This window comes from Chiloscyllium punctatum, chromosome 2 (assembly GCF_047496795.1).
Source record: "Chiloscyllium punctatum isolate Juve2018m chromosome 2, sChiPun1.3, whole genome shotgun sequence".
Taxonomy (NCBI): Eukaryota; Metazoa; Chordata; class Chondrichthyes; order Orectolobiformes; family Hemiscylliidae; genus Chiloscyllium; species Chiloscyllium punctatum.
Genome location: NC_092740.1, coordinates 59085577 through 59098048, shown reverse-complemented (window position 1 = coordinate 59098048; position 12472 = coordinate 59085577). Strand labels below are relative to the sequence as shown.

Here is a 12472-nt window from a genome sequence, read left to right as displayed (position 1 = left end):
CTGGCCAAACATTTTACAGGAAGTAGAAGGAATCACATCTCCTGCTGGTGAAAAGAAAGTGCTACAAACTGAATTTCTCGACAACAGAACAGCACACAAATCAGGAAATGTGAGAGGAGATTTTATTTCTAAATAAAGAAATTAGACTTACATTTCTGTTGGATATTGGCAGCAACTTTTTAAAGCTTTAAGTATTATCATATTTTGTTAATTAATATAGTGCTTTAATTGATTGAATGTGACCTCTGACCGCCAGCTAAAGGTAGCTCTTAGAGTAATTAAAAATCATTGACCGTCTTTTGACTCAGAAACAGAAGTTTGAGAAGATCAACAGAAGATTCGAAGTGTTCAAGATACAAGACTTCTGTTGCATTTTTGTCTACAGTTTAGAAAAAAAGGCATCTCACATCACAATCAAGAACTCAGCCAATTAGCCATTTACAGTCTTTTCCAATACGACGCTTAATCTAATCCCTTAGGGGTATCTAACAAATATTTAGCTGAACTAATTTCTGCTCCATAAGTTAATATTAGATTCCTATATATGATAGTATTTTGCTGTGAAAGTGGGTATAAAGTATAAAGCAGCCAGGATATAATTTTCTTATTATTCATTGTTGTCTCCTGTGCATCTGCCTTTAATGGGCCCATATGTTTGTCTTCTTCTTTTATCATGCTTCTAAATGTATTTTCTGTTATCATAATATCCTTTTCAGCACTTTATTCATTTTCCTTTGTACAGTTCTTTATTTCCTTGTTTTCCTGCATTACTTTTACAAAGTGAGTCCATTGAATTTCTGCTTTTCCTTGCAGTTGTGTAAGTCTCTTCTTACTTAATAGTGGTCCTTCCCATATTAGTAGACAATGTACTTAAATACACAATTGAAGCCTTTATGTGTTAGACTATATATTGGTGTTCTATTGCACCAAATATCTCTTGACTACTTTACACAGTTCTGTAAGTTTATCCAGTAACTTTTGAGCAATTTACTTTAGCTAATTAAAATTTTATTTGTTCAAATTTTGCCTTGCTTGAACTTTAACCCTGATTTCTTACTGTCCTATCTCCCTCTCAAGTCTAAAATGTCAGATTTTGTGGTCATTAGTGAACAAATGGTACTAGATGAACATTACACTGATAGTTGCGCTTGGACTTCCAGTGAATTCTTGCAACAAAAATGCCCTATTAGCCAAATTTTAAAAAAAAAGTGACTTTCACAGAGCATCTGAAACCTTTCTTAAGCAATTACATTTTCGTAATCCAGTTTAGAGAGAGAGGAAAGATTTAAAAGGGATCTAAGGGGCAACTTGTTCATGCTGAGGAGGGTGCTAGTATGGAATGTGCTGCCACAGGAAGTGGTGGAGGCTGATACAATTACAACAATTAAAAAGCATTTGGATGGGTATCAGAATAAGAAGGGTTTAGAGAAATATGGGCAAGTGTTGGCAAATTGAACGAGTTTACTTTAGAATATCTGGTCGGCATGGATGAGTTGCACTGAAAGGTTTGTTTCCATGCTGTATATCTCCATATCTGTATATGACTATAATTAGATTGAAGGATCATTAATGAGTACCATAAAGTCTGAACCAGGAATTGTCAATTAAAATATTAAATTCAATGTGAATTCAAGACAGACAGTGAATTAGAGTTACAGAGTTATACAGCACGGAAACAGACCATTCAGTCCAAACAGTCCACGCTGACCATAATCCCAACCTAAACTAGTCCCACCTGCCTGGCCTTGGCTAATATTTCTCTAAACATTTATTATTCATGTGCTTATCTAAATGTCTTTTAAATTTGTAACTGTACCCACATTGTTACACTTCTTCTGGAAGTTCATTCCATACATGAAATACTCTTTGTGTAAAAAAAATGCCCATTGTGTCTTTTTTTAAAATCATTCTCCTCTCACCTTAAAAATATGCCCCCTAGTTTTGGAATCTCCCACTCTAGGAACAATAAAACTGTTATTCAGCTGATCTGTAGCTCTAAGGTTTTTATAAGCATCTCTAAAGTCATCTCTCAACTTCCCATGCTCCAGTGAAAAAGTCCCAGCCCATTCAGCCTATTTTTAGAAATCAAACCCTCCATTCCTGGTAACATCCTGATAAATCTCTTCTGAACTCTCTCCAGCTTAATCATATCCTTCCAAAAACAGGTCGCCCAGAACTGGAATAATCCAGGAGAGGCCTCACCAATATCCAGCACAACTTCAACATTACATCTCAACCTTTATACTCAAAGTTCTGAGCAATGAAGGCAAGCATGCTAAATTTCTTCTTAATCTCCCTATCTAAAGGTGATGCAAATTATTTTTTTAAAATGTAAAGAAAGATTGGAATAAGTGAAAAAGAAACGGTAAAATGCACAGAAAGAAAGAGGAAAGCAACTTTTTGAAATTTAACAAATCTGAACTATTTTCAGGGATAAGGCACCATGTCAACAGACTTAATTTTCTGAGAGATTATTTAGAATTAGTTAATATTTAAAGTATTTTCTGGTGAATTCAGCTCATATACATTAAGTTTCACAGCATCTTCAAACCATTTAATGTATTTAAGTAGTGAAGCTCTCAGTGAAAATCTGTAAGAGTGCAGCTTCTGGATGAGCAGGGCATCCTAGACAGCAACTTCCTGGTTACTGTATTTAATGGTTTATGTGTGACCACTGGAAGTTGCTATCCAAATAACATGTGAATAATGATGAAAGTTGTTAACCTTTTCATGACAAATTTCAGTTCACAATAAATTCTGGCATCCTATGATCTCTATCTACAAGGAAGAAAATATGTTTGCAGTCTGAAGTCAATTTTCTTTATCTAGAACAACACTGGCAATTTATTGTTTGAAAACAGATCCCCAAATTTTTATGAATAAAATTTGGTTAATCACCTGCTTAATTATTTGAAAAATGTTTCAATATATGATAGTCATGTTCAGATATGCACTTTTCATTGGTCAAAAGTGAAGCCTGCTACAGTTTGAAAAATGGATTCTCTGCATCCTTGTTAGATGTTAACGGTCTTTTAAATCTGACCCAGGGAATTATCACTGTTTTCACTGTATGATCACACACCCATGGCTTTATGTTCTAAGGTTTGGTCTTACTCTGTGGGGTATTTTTCATGAACTGCTTCACGTAGACATGCGATCATATGCAGTGACCCTCCAGTTATTCAGTTACTTACTTTCAGTAAAATCATATGTGGAGTAGCTATCATCCTTCAACCAAATTGCTGCACTTTAACTTTCATTTTCTCATGCTGTTCCATTATTATTTCCATTCAGTTGTATTTTTTGCTTGACAGTGAAATTGTGGTGAGTATAACACTCATGCTTAGACCTTGATATTGTGCAGTTATGTTGATGCTGTGCGAGTGGAATCAATTCTGGTGAAATTTGTTAATTTCTGTCTTAAATTATAGCTTTGAGACATGTTTGCGGTTACAGTTTCTTTGTGAGTTTGAACAGTTTGCATCCTTCTTGGCTTCATAATTTTATTGGCATGAATAATGATGTCCAGTTTAAATATGAAATCATGTAGAATAAATATATCCACCTGATTTCTTTTTCTGTGGTACATAATGCAACTACTAGGCAAATCATTGCAGCTTGCTAATGCCAAATGTAACTTGATATAATCTACTCCAATCAAAGCCTTTTGGGAATGTTCTTTACAAAGTATATTTGCAGTTTTGGAAAAGATTTGTAGTTCAGGTTGTAAGTTTGCTCACTGAGCTGGTAGAATTATTCTCAGTCATTTTGTCACCATGCTCGGTAACATTATCAGTGAGCCACTGGTGAAGCGCTGGTGTTCTGTCCCACTTGCTATTTATCTGATTTGTTAGGTTGTGATGGGTGATATCACTTCTGGTTTTTATTTCTGAGAGGTTGGTAAATGGGGTCCAAATCGATATGTGTATTAGTGGAGTTCTGGTTTGAATGCCAGACCTCTAGGAATTCCAATACTTCTCCTTATTTAGTCTGTCCCAGGATGGATGTATTGTCCCAGTCAAACTGGTGTTCCTCTTTATCTGTGTGTATGGAAACTAGTGATAGTTGGTCATATCTTTTGGTGACTAGTTGGAGCTCATGTATCCCAGTGGCTAGTTTCTTGTCCGTTTGTCCAATATAATGTTTGTTGCAGTTCTTGCAGGGTATTTTGTAAATGATGTTGATTCTGCTGATTGTTGTAGATGGGGTCCTTTAAATTAATCATGAGCTGTTTCAGTGTGTTGATACGTTTGTGGGCTATCACGATGCTTAGGGACCAGAGTAGTCTGATCGTCATCTTCTTGATATCGAGATGGCTAGAGTTTCTGGGCATATTGTGTCTTCTTGTTTAGGTCTGTTGTGTAGGAATCAGTGGACTTTGCTTTTTGGGTACCCATTATACTTGAATATGCTGTATAGGTGTTTTTCCTCAGCTTCTCATAGCTCCTGTGTGCTGTAGTATGTTGTGGCTCATTTAAATAATGTTGTGATGCAGCTCTGTTTTTGGGCGGTAGGACAATTGTAGTAGAGTATCTGGTCAATTTGTGTGGCTTTCCTGTAAATGCTGTTCTGAAGCTCTCCATTGCTTTTGCATTCTAGTAAGGGTACTCTGTTGTTATTCTCTTCTTCTTTGGTGAACTTTATACTGCTAAGGATGTTGCTTTTGTGTTTGTGTGTTTCTTTTAATTTGCTGCATTTTGTGATGACAAAGATGTCATCCACATAGTGGACCTAAAGCTATAGGTGTTCTGTTGATTTGTTTGTTGACCTTGTCGTTGAAGGTGAAGTGGGTTGTGAGGCACAGGTCAACTAGTTTGAGGATGCTGTCCTTTATGATGGAGTTGGCACTGTCAGGTGTTTGTGCCGTGGTTCATCTAGCAGTAAGGCCAGTGTTTCTTTGGTTAAGATGATGTTTATTGACGTGAATATGGCCATCATGTCGAAGGAAACTATGACCTCATCATCCTCTACCTTGGTGTGTTTGATAATATTAAGGAATTCCTGGATGGAATGGATGGAGTGGCTTGACTCTTCTACTAGGTGTTTCAGTTTGCATTGCAGTTCCTTTGCTAGTCTGTATGTTAGTGTGTCGGGTCGTGAGACTATGGGTCTGTGGGGGGTGGGGGGGGGGTGGGGGTGGGTGGGGGTGGGGGGGAGATGGTGCTTGTTTATGTACCATTGGTAATCTCTAGAAACAGCATGTGTTGGATCCTTCAGGTTTCACTCTTTGGAGATCTGTCTTGTTAATTTCACCCATCTTGTGTGGTTTCCTTAGGGATGCTGAAATGCGGTTTTCTAGCTGTGGAGTCAGATCTATTGTTACCTGTTGGTAGGTATCGGTAGCTGTGAGTTGTGTGTTTGCTTTTTCAATGTATTGTGTTCTGTTCTGGATAACTGTCATGCGCCGTTTGTCTGCTGGTAGGATTACAATGTCTCTGTTTTTTCTGAGTCCTTCCATGCTTTCCTTTCCAGTGTGTTGAGGGTGTTCCCTTCTTTCCTTCTGCTTAGTCTTGGTGCTACTGTCTGTCTGGTGGCCTGCTGGGTTTCGTCCGTAAGTCTGTTGTCTTTCAGGGTGGATTCCAGTGCTGCTAGGAAGTCCTTGTTGTCCACGTCCCTGGGGTTAAAGTTCATATTTCATACTAGGACAGCTTTTTCCGTATCTGTGAGTGGTTGGTCCAACAGATTCTTTATCCAAGTCTTGGAATTGTCTATATTATTTCTATGTGTGAGCTTGGCCGGATTTTCTTGTCAGGCTAGTCTCTTCTTTCTCTTGGTTCGCTGTTGTTTAGTGTTGATGGCTCATTCTAGCGTACTTGTCCATTCATGATCAGTCACATTAGTGAACAGAGTTTTTTGGTGTGAAATTTCTCATTTGTATTGTGGAGTTGGTCATGGGCATCATTTATCATTTTTCATAGCATTCTGTGACCATTCTGTTCTACTGTTCTCTTGGCTTGTCAGGTGTTGAGAGGTGGTTTGTATTTAATACATCATGATAATACCTGTTTCCTGAGGCATTGGCATAGGAAGTACAGTTATTGGAGGATGGCACTTAGTCAGATGACTGAGGCAAAAGCCATGACCAACTATTCATGGTATCCATTCACACAGACGAAGAGGGACACCAGTTCAACTGGGACAATACATCCATCCTGGGACAGACTAAAAAAGACATGCATGGGAATTCCTAAAGGCCTGGTATTCAAATTGGAAATCCATTGACAAACATATAGATTTGGATTCCATTTACCAACTTATCAGAAAAAGTACCGAAAATGATACCACCCATTAACAACAGACCAAGACAGATAAATAGCAAGTGGGACAGAACACCATTGCTTCACCACTGATTCACTGATGATGTTACCTAGCATGGTGTCAAAACGTCTGCGAATAAATCTATCAGTGAGCAAACTTACAATCTGACAAAATATGTTGTAATAAGACACAGAAGCCAGGAAAAAAAGAATTCGTACAACTTTTCAGATCAAATAGTGGAGCAAACTCAAAGGGCCAAATGACCGCCTATATGTTATGTTCTTATGTTATACTGCAGTCTGAGTGTACCTACTCTTGAAGAGGGGCAGGCAGCAATTAGGAAGTGCATTCCAGCTGCAAACTGCAAAAGGTGGACATGCACCTGGGCTCCCAATCAGTCAGCAGGATGTTCAATCCTGAGGTGCATTCGACCCCCATTGTAATGAACAGGCAGCAAGAGGTTTGCAAGCTGTCTACATTACCTTGACCAGTCATAGAATATTGGCAGATTGTCAGCTCTGCACCCACCAATGGGCCAAATTGAATATTTAAGTGCTGGTAAATAGATTGGACTGAGAGTAAAGTTCCTGTCATAGAAATGTCTTATTTCTTTGCAATAGTATTTTAATGAAAGTAAACTCTAAGCTTTAATAAATCTCCCTCATCCCCAAATCCATATACTATAGAATCCAGCACTTATTGATCACCATTTTGATTTCATGCTCCATTTTCACAATTTGATCGTCGCAAATGGATAACATGAAAACTTCTGAACCAATATCCATGTTGTATTTGGCAAGATGCTACTTAAGAATTTCTTTTAATATTTGCAGACTTCATGCAATTCGATCATCACACTGTTATTTGACATACTCATAACACAGTAATAACATATAAAACAAAAGTTTAGGTTAATTTTCTGGTGTATCTGTGCAGGAATGCAAACACAGACTCTGAGAGCAAAGGTGAAACAGTTCACCTAGAACTGTAAAAGAAGATGTAGGAGGAGCTGACCTTTATGTAAGTGTCCCAAAACATATACTTGTCTCAGGTTCTAATTCTGCTTGTAAACTGTCACTGATCCACAGCACATACACATGCAATTTTATCAATATTGTTCAAAGAAAGAGCAAGGCTCCCAAGGTATCCTTACTTTGATTGTTTTCTCCATTACCTGATTGCAGAATCTCTTCTGTTAGATTTCAGCCATTCATCTGGCTGTATGTTGTGTGTGCTGGTTGCTGTCAGAGGCCTGTTCTCCTTGTAAGTGGATTAGATGATGAGGCATCGTGGTCTGAGCTGTTTGCCTCAACAGTGGCTTGCTTTGTTTCTGGAGTAGTCATTAACTGAGACAGGACCAATGCGTTGTGGGCGCTATCACTCACTCCTTGCCTCAAGGCAGATGGTTTGAATCGGGCCTCATTCTTAGTCTGGGAGAAAAACGTATGGAGAGTGTCAACCAGTTGGTATATACTAAAGTAAAGTTATCACTGTTCCTGTTAGTTTATCATAGACTGGAACGGTTCTTTCTTGCACATTAACTCTTCAAAGACTGCATTATTTGTCTAACTTTCTGATTGGTGCAGTAACATTTCTGCACCAAATCTAAACAGACACAAAACATGTTTTATTTATATTAGGGGATTTACTGTGGTCTTGATGATGGTCCAAACAGGAAGGAATTTGCGATTTGGGGGAGGGGTGATGTGCAATGGGCAGCAGAGCATGAATTAATACTGTTAGAGATACTATCAGGTTCAAATGGGGGCAGTTTTTGTCTCAAATCTAGGGAATTAGAGCTTCTGACTAGACCTGAGGATTAGATCACATGGTTGACACTTGGTGGGAGGGAGTGCAGTGGACTTTAAACATGGGAGAATGGTGTTTCAAAGCTTCAGCATGCAGGGTGATGTACCTGGGACAAAAAAAAATTAGACAGAGAGGGTAAAATGCATAGTGTAGATGGAAAGCTGGAATGTAAAGTAATTAGAAAGTGGCTTGATTGGTCCCCCAACAGTTCTGCTGTTATGTGGTTAGGTTGAACTAATCTTGAACTTTGATTGGCAGATAGCATCACATGATACAAACGTACTATAATCACATAATATTACAATGTAATATTACAGATGAAGATTTTAAATAATATGAATCCTTCATTGGAAACTGAACTAGAAATTACCTTTTTTGCCCCATTTCAATTACATTTTGCGTCCTCACCGTCAAGCTGTTGAAAATAATCAGTTTGACATTATTCATTAAAATAAGATATGCAAATATAATAACTATCATGCCTCTATCATGAGTCACCAGCTATCTTGACACACATATATATGCATGCATACATGATCTGATCTGCTTAAGAGTTAATCATGCAATTTTAACAGAAGCTTTATATGAATAATTTATTAACGTAAGAATAGTTGGAAATAGTAAGTTTGCAGTTATGTTTCTCAGATGGTTGGGCAGCAGTAACTTTTGAAATTAAAATGTGGCATTGCAAATCTCACTCTGCCTATCAAGGGATAATGCTATCCATGTGCAAGTCACACAGTAGTAGAATTTAATGTCCTGGTGAGTAACAGTTTCAACAGATAGTTGGGAATCTCCTGTTAGATTATCTCTTCTTGACTCAGTTTCATACCACATTTAAGTTCTACTTCCTATGATGTTGAGTCCAAGTGTGTGAGGCAGCATCCCCAAGGGGGATCCTTACTACATTATCTAAGTTGAATACATAATCAGAAGATCCAATTCTGATGTTAAGCTGCTATTTTGTCAACAGTGCACACTCTAAACTGCTACAATTGGCTTATAAGTGACAGTTAAACCTCATGTTTAGAAACATGTGGTGTCCGAATGTTGGTTGCTTTATTTGATACTCCTTAATATGTAAATCTAATTTATAACCTGTGTTAGCGATGATTCTGCTGTTTCCCATTTACACCATCTCTAGATCCACATTTTCTCATCACCACCTCCTTGCACCATCCAACCTTTCACTGTTGAATCAAACCTGCTTTCATCTGCTTCTCAGAACTCTCTCTTCTGTTCTTTCCTTCTGTCTCCCTTTTCACCACCATTGTACTTGGTTAAAACCTATTACCTTTCTGTCTTCTTCCAGTTGAGATGAAGATCATTGAACTGAAATGTTAACTCTGTTTTTCTCTCCACAGACGCTGCCTGACCTGGAGAGGCAGTAGCATGTGGATAAGATCACTGAATGATCAGTTTAGACTTCAAGGCCATGGGTTGGCATCTGGAGCTGATTTCAATTTATAAATCTGGGGTAGTAAAAGCTATTGAGGGCCCTTGTGGCTCAGTAGTAGTGTCCGTACCTCTGGGCTGTGGAGACCTGGGCTGTGGAGACCTGGGCTCAAGTCCCACCTAATCAAGTGGTGTGTAAAACCATCTCTGAATGGGTTGATTAGAAAATATCAGTGAAAAAGCTATCATATAAGGAAGTTTTAAATAAAGTTTTTCTTGGTAATGTTGACCATAAAAGCATGATCGATTGTCAAAATAAAGCTACGTAGAATCCTTACAGGAAGGAATTCTGCCATCCTTACCTGATCTGACTTACATGTGACTTCAGATCCAAAGCAATGTTCTTGACTGCCTCACAAGCCACTTACTCAGTTGCATCAAGTTGCTACAGGAAAGACAGTAGGCATGATACCACATTGTTCATTGGCATTAACCTAAGCCTGAAATGACAACAGTTCACAGAGCCTGTTGATTCTGCAAAGTCTTCCTGACTAACATCTGGAGGTTTGTGCAAATATTGGGAGACCTAACACACTGATTAGTTAAGCCACACATAGTCATACGCATGGAATCATACCTGACAGACAATGTCCCAGACACCACCATCAGCATGCCTCATCCAGTCCCACCACCCCACGTTGGTATATGGGAGGGAGCTGCCCTAAAAGCCCTCAACATTGACTTCAGATTCCCTGGAATCCTTTGCATCAGTTCAATCATAGATAAGGAAACCTGCTGTTGATTACCACACACACACACACAACCTCCCAACCACTCATTTGATGAATCAGTGCTCCTCCATGCTGAACACCACTTGAAGGAAACACTAGGAATGGCAAGGTGAGGATGGGTGTGGGCTATAATGTCTATCTCCAAGAATGCATCCTTAGTACCGTAACAGATTGATCTTGCTGAGTCCTTAAGGCCTGTGATGGAGGAACCAGCAAGAAGGAAAAACCGATTTGATTTTGTCTCAAAGAATCAATATGTTACATACATATCCGTCCATGACAATGCTGGTCTGAGTAACAGTGCACAGTCCTTGTGGAGATGAAGTCCAGTCATCACATTGAGCACATCTTCCATTTGTGGAACTATCATTGTGCTAAAGAGGACAGACTTTGAATAGATCTAGGAACTCAAACTGGGTGTCCGCGAGGCACTGTGGGCCATCAACAGGAGCAGAATTGTATTCAACAACCATCAGTCATCTATGGCCCAGCATACCCACCCAACCATTACCTTCAGTATATGCAGACCCTGGGTGAGGTTCCCATTTGTTACGGTTCTAGATGATATGTCCCGAATCACTGAGCCCGTCATTTGGTTCTCCTTTATTCACCTGTTCCCTACATTGATCTCAAGTAGTTATACTTAAAAACTGATCTGTTCCCTTGTAGATACTTTTCTTCTTGATACAAATGAACTTATGTTTTAAAATGAGCCAATTTGATCAGGCTTTCTTATGTCAACAAAGTCATAGTAATGGAATCATAGAGTCATACAACACAGAAAAGGCCCTTTGGCCTAGTGAGTCTAAGTTGCCTTATCTACATTGATACCACTTTCCACTACTTGGCTCATAGCCTTGAATGCGATGACATTTCATTACCTCCACTACCCACACAGGCAGTAGATTCTACCCTCTGCGTGATGAATCCTTTTGCTCAAAATCCCTCTAAGCTTGCTGCCCTTCACCTTAAAATTATGCCTCATCATTATCAGTCCTTCAAGAAAGGGGAACAACTGCTTCATAATCAATGAGTATGTACTCATACTCCTCAATCAGGTTCCCCCTCAGCCTTCACTGCTCTAAAGAAAAAAAAACCTGAGTCTATTCAGCTTCTCTTCATAGCTAAAATGCTTCAACCCAGGCAACATCTGATTATTGTCCTTTGCACCATCTCCAATGCAGCAGACCATCCTATAGTGCAGCAACCAGAACTGCACACAGTACTCCAGCTATGTACAGCACCAAATTAACCTCCTTGTTTTTATAATCTATGCCATGACTGATGAAGTCGAAAAGTGTCGTGCTGGAAAGGCACAGCCGGTCAGGCAGCATCCGAGTGGCTCCTTGCTGTGCTTTTCCAGCACCACACTTTTCAACTCTGATCTCCAGCATCTGCAGTCCTCACTTTCTCCCATGACTTATATGGGCAAGTGTCTCAAATGGCTTCTTGACTATCCTACTAAACTGTCCTGCTGACTTCAGGGACCGTTGGACATGCACCCCAAGGTCCCTCTGTTTATTTGTGAGGATAATTAATAAATAAATGTGAGAAGGATTAGTAACATAGCACACATACACATAGATACAAAAGAAAAGGTGACTCCAGCATGCTAACACTTAAACCGAGACTAATGTACACAGGCACCTTAACTTACTGGTGTTGGTGGTGAGAATGTTCAGGCCAACAAGCACATCCCAGTGAGGATGAAACTGGCCTTTAAGCCTCTGGCCTTGTGTATTTTTCAAAGTGGAACACCCAAAATGTACCTGCAGTTAGGAATATAATCTGCAAGGGATTTCTTGCTGTTGAGCCAGGAATCATTAGCCGCTCATTACTTTTTCAGTCATAAAAGATCACAGTTCATTCTGTTTTGTCTTGCTACTTTTCTCTTTGAAATGTTTTTGTTTGAAGTTCCCATTTGATCTTTCTGGTGTGACTTTCCCTGTGTCTCTCTTTTTACAGACTGTCACTTAATTTACATCGGTAGCAATTTTTGGTTGCACCAACCTTCCTGGAATTCCAAAATGTGTTTTTTTTAAAGTTAGAAATGTCCATAATACTTTGGATTTCTGATCCATGGTCATGAAACTGTTGAACCAATGCTAGTGTAATGAAGAGTGCAGTAGGGCATGTGAATGGCAGCATCAGGTTTACATAAAAGCGAAGTGACAACCTGGTGAAGTTCCAGCCCTGGTTGATTTGCATGCTAAGCAGTA

General features: G+C 39.1%; 1 long non-coding RNA gene across 7 annotated transcripts in view; it reads left to right on the top strand.

Moving 5' to 3' along the window:
- The window catches only part of LOC140484530 (uncharacterized), a 167720-nt gene that overhangs the window by 13039 nt on the left and 142209 nt on the right, over positions 1-12472 (top strand). For 2 of the 7 annotated variants that reach the window (XR_011962250.1, XR_011962248.1), the window contains one exon: positions 7195-7278. The exons of the other annotated variants lie outside the window; for them this stretch is intronic. This is a non-coding gene — a long non-coding RNA (uncharacterized lncRNA). The remainder of the gene's footprint in view (positions 1-7194; positions 7279-12472) is intronic. 7 annotated transcript variants of the gene reach the window in all.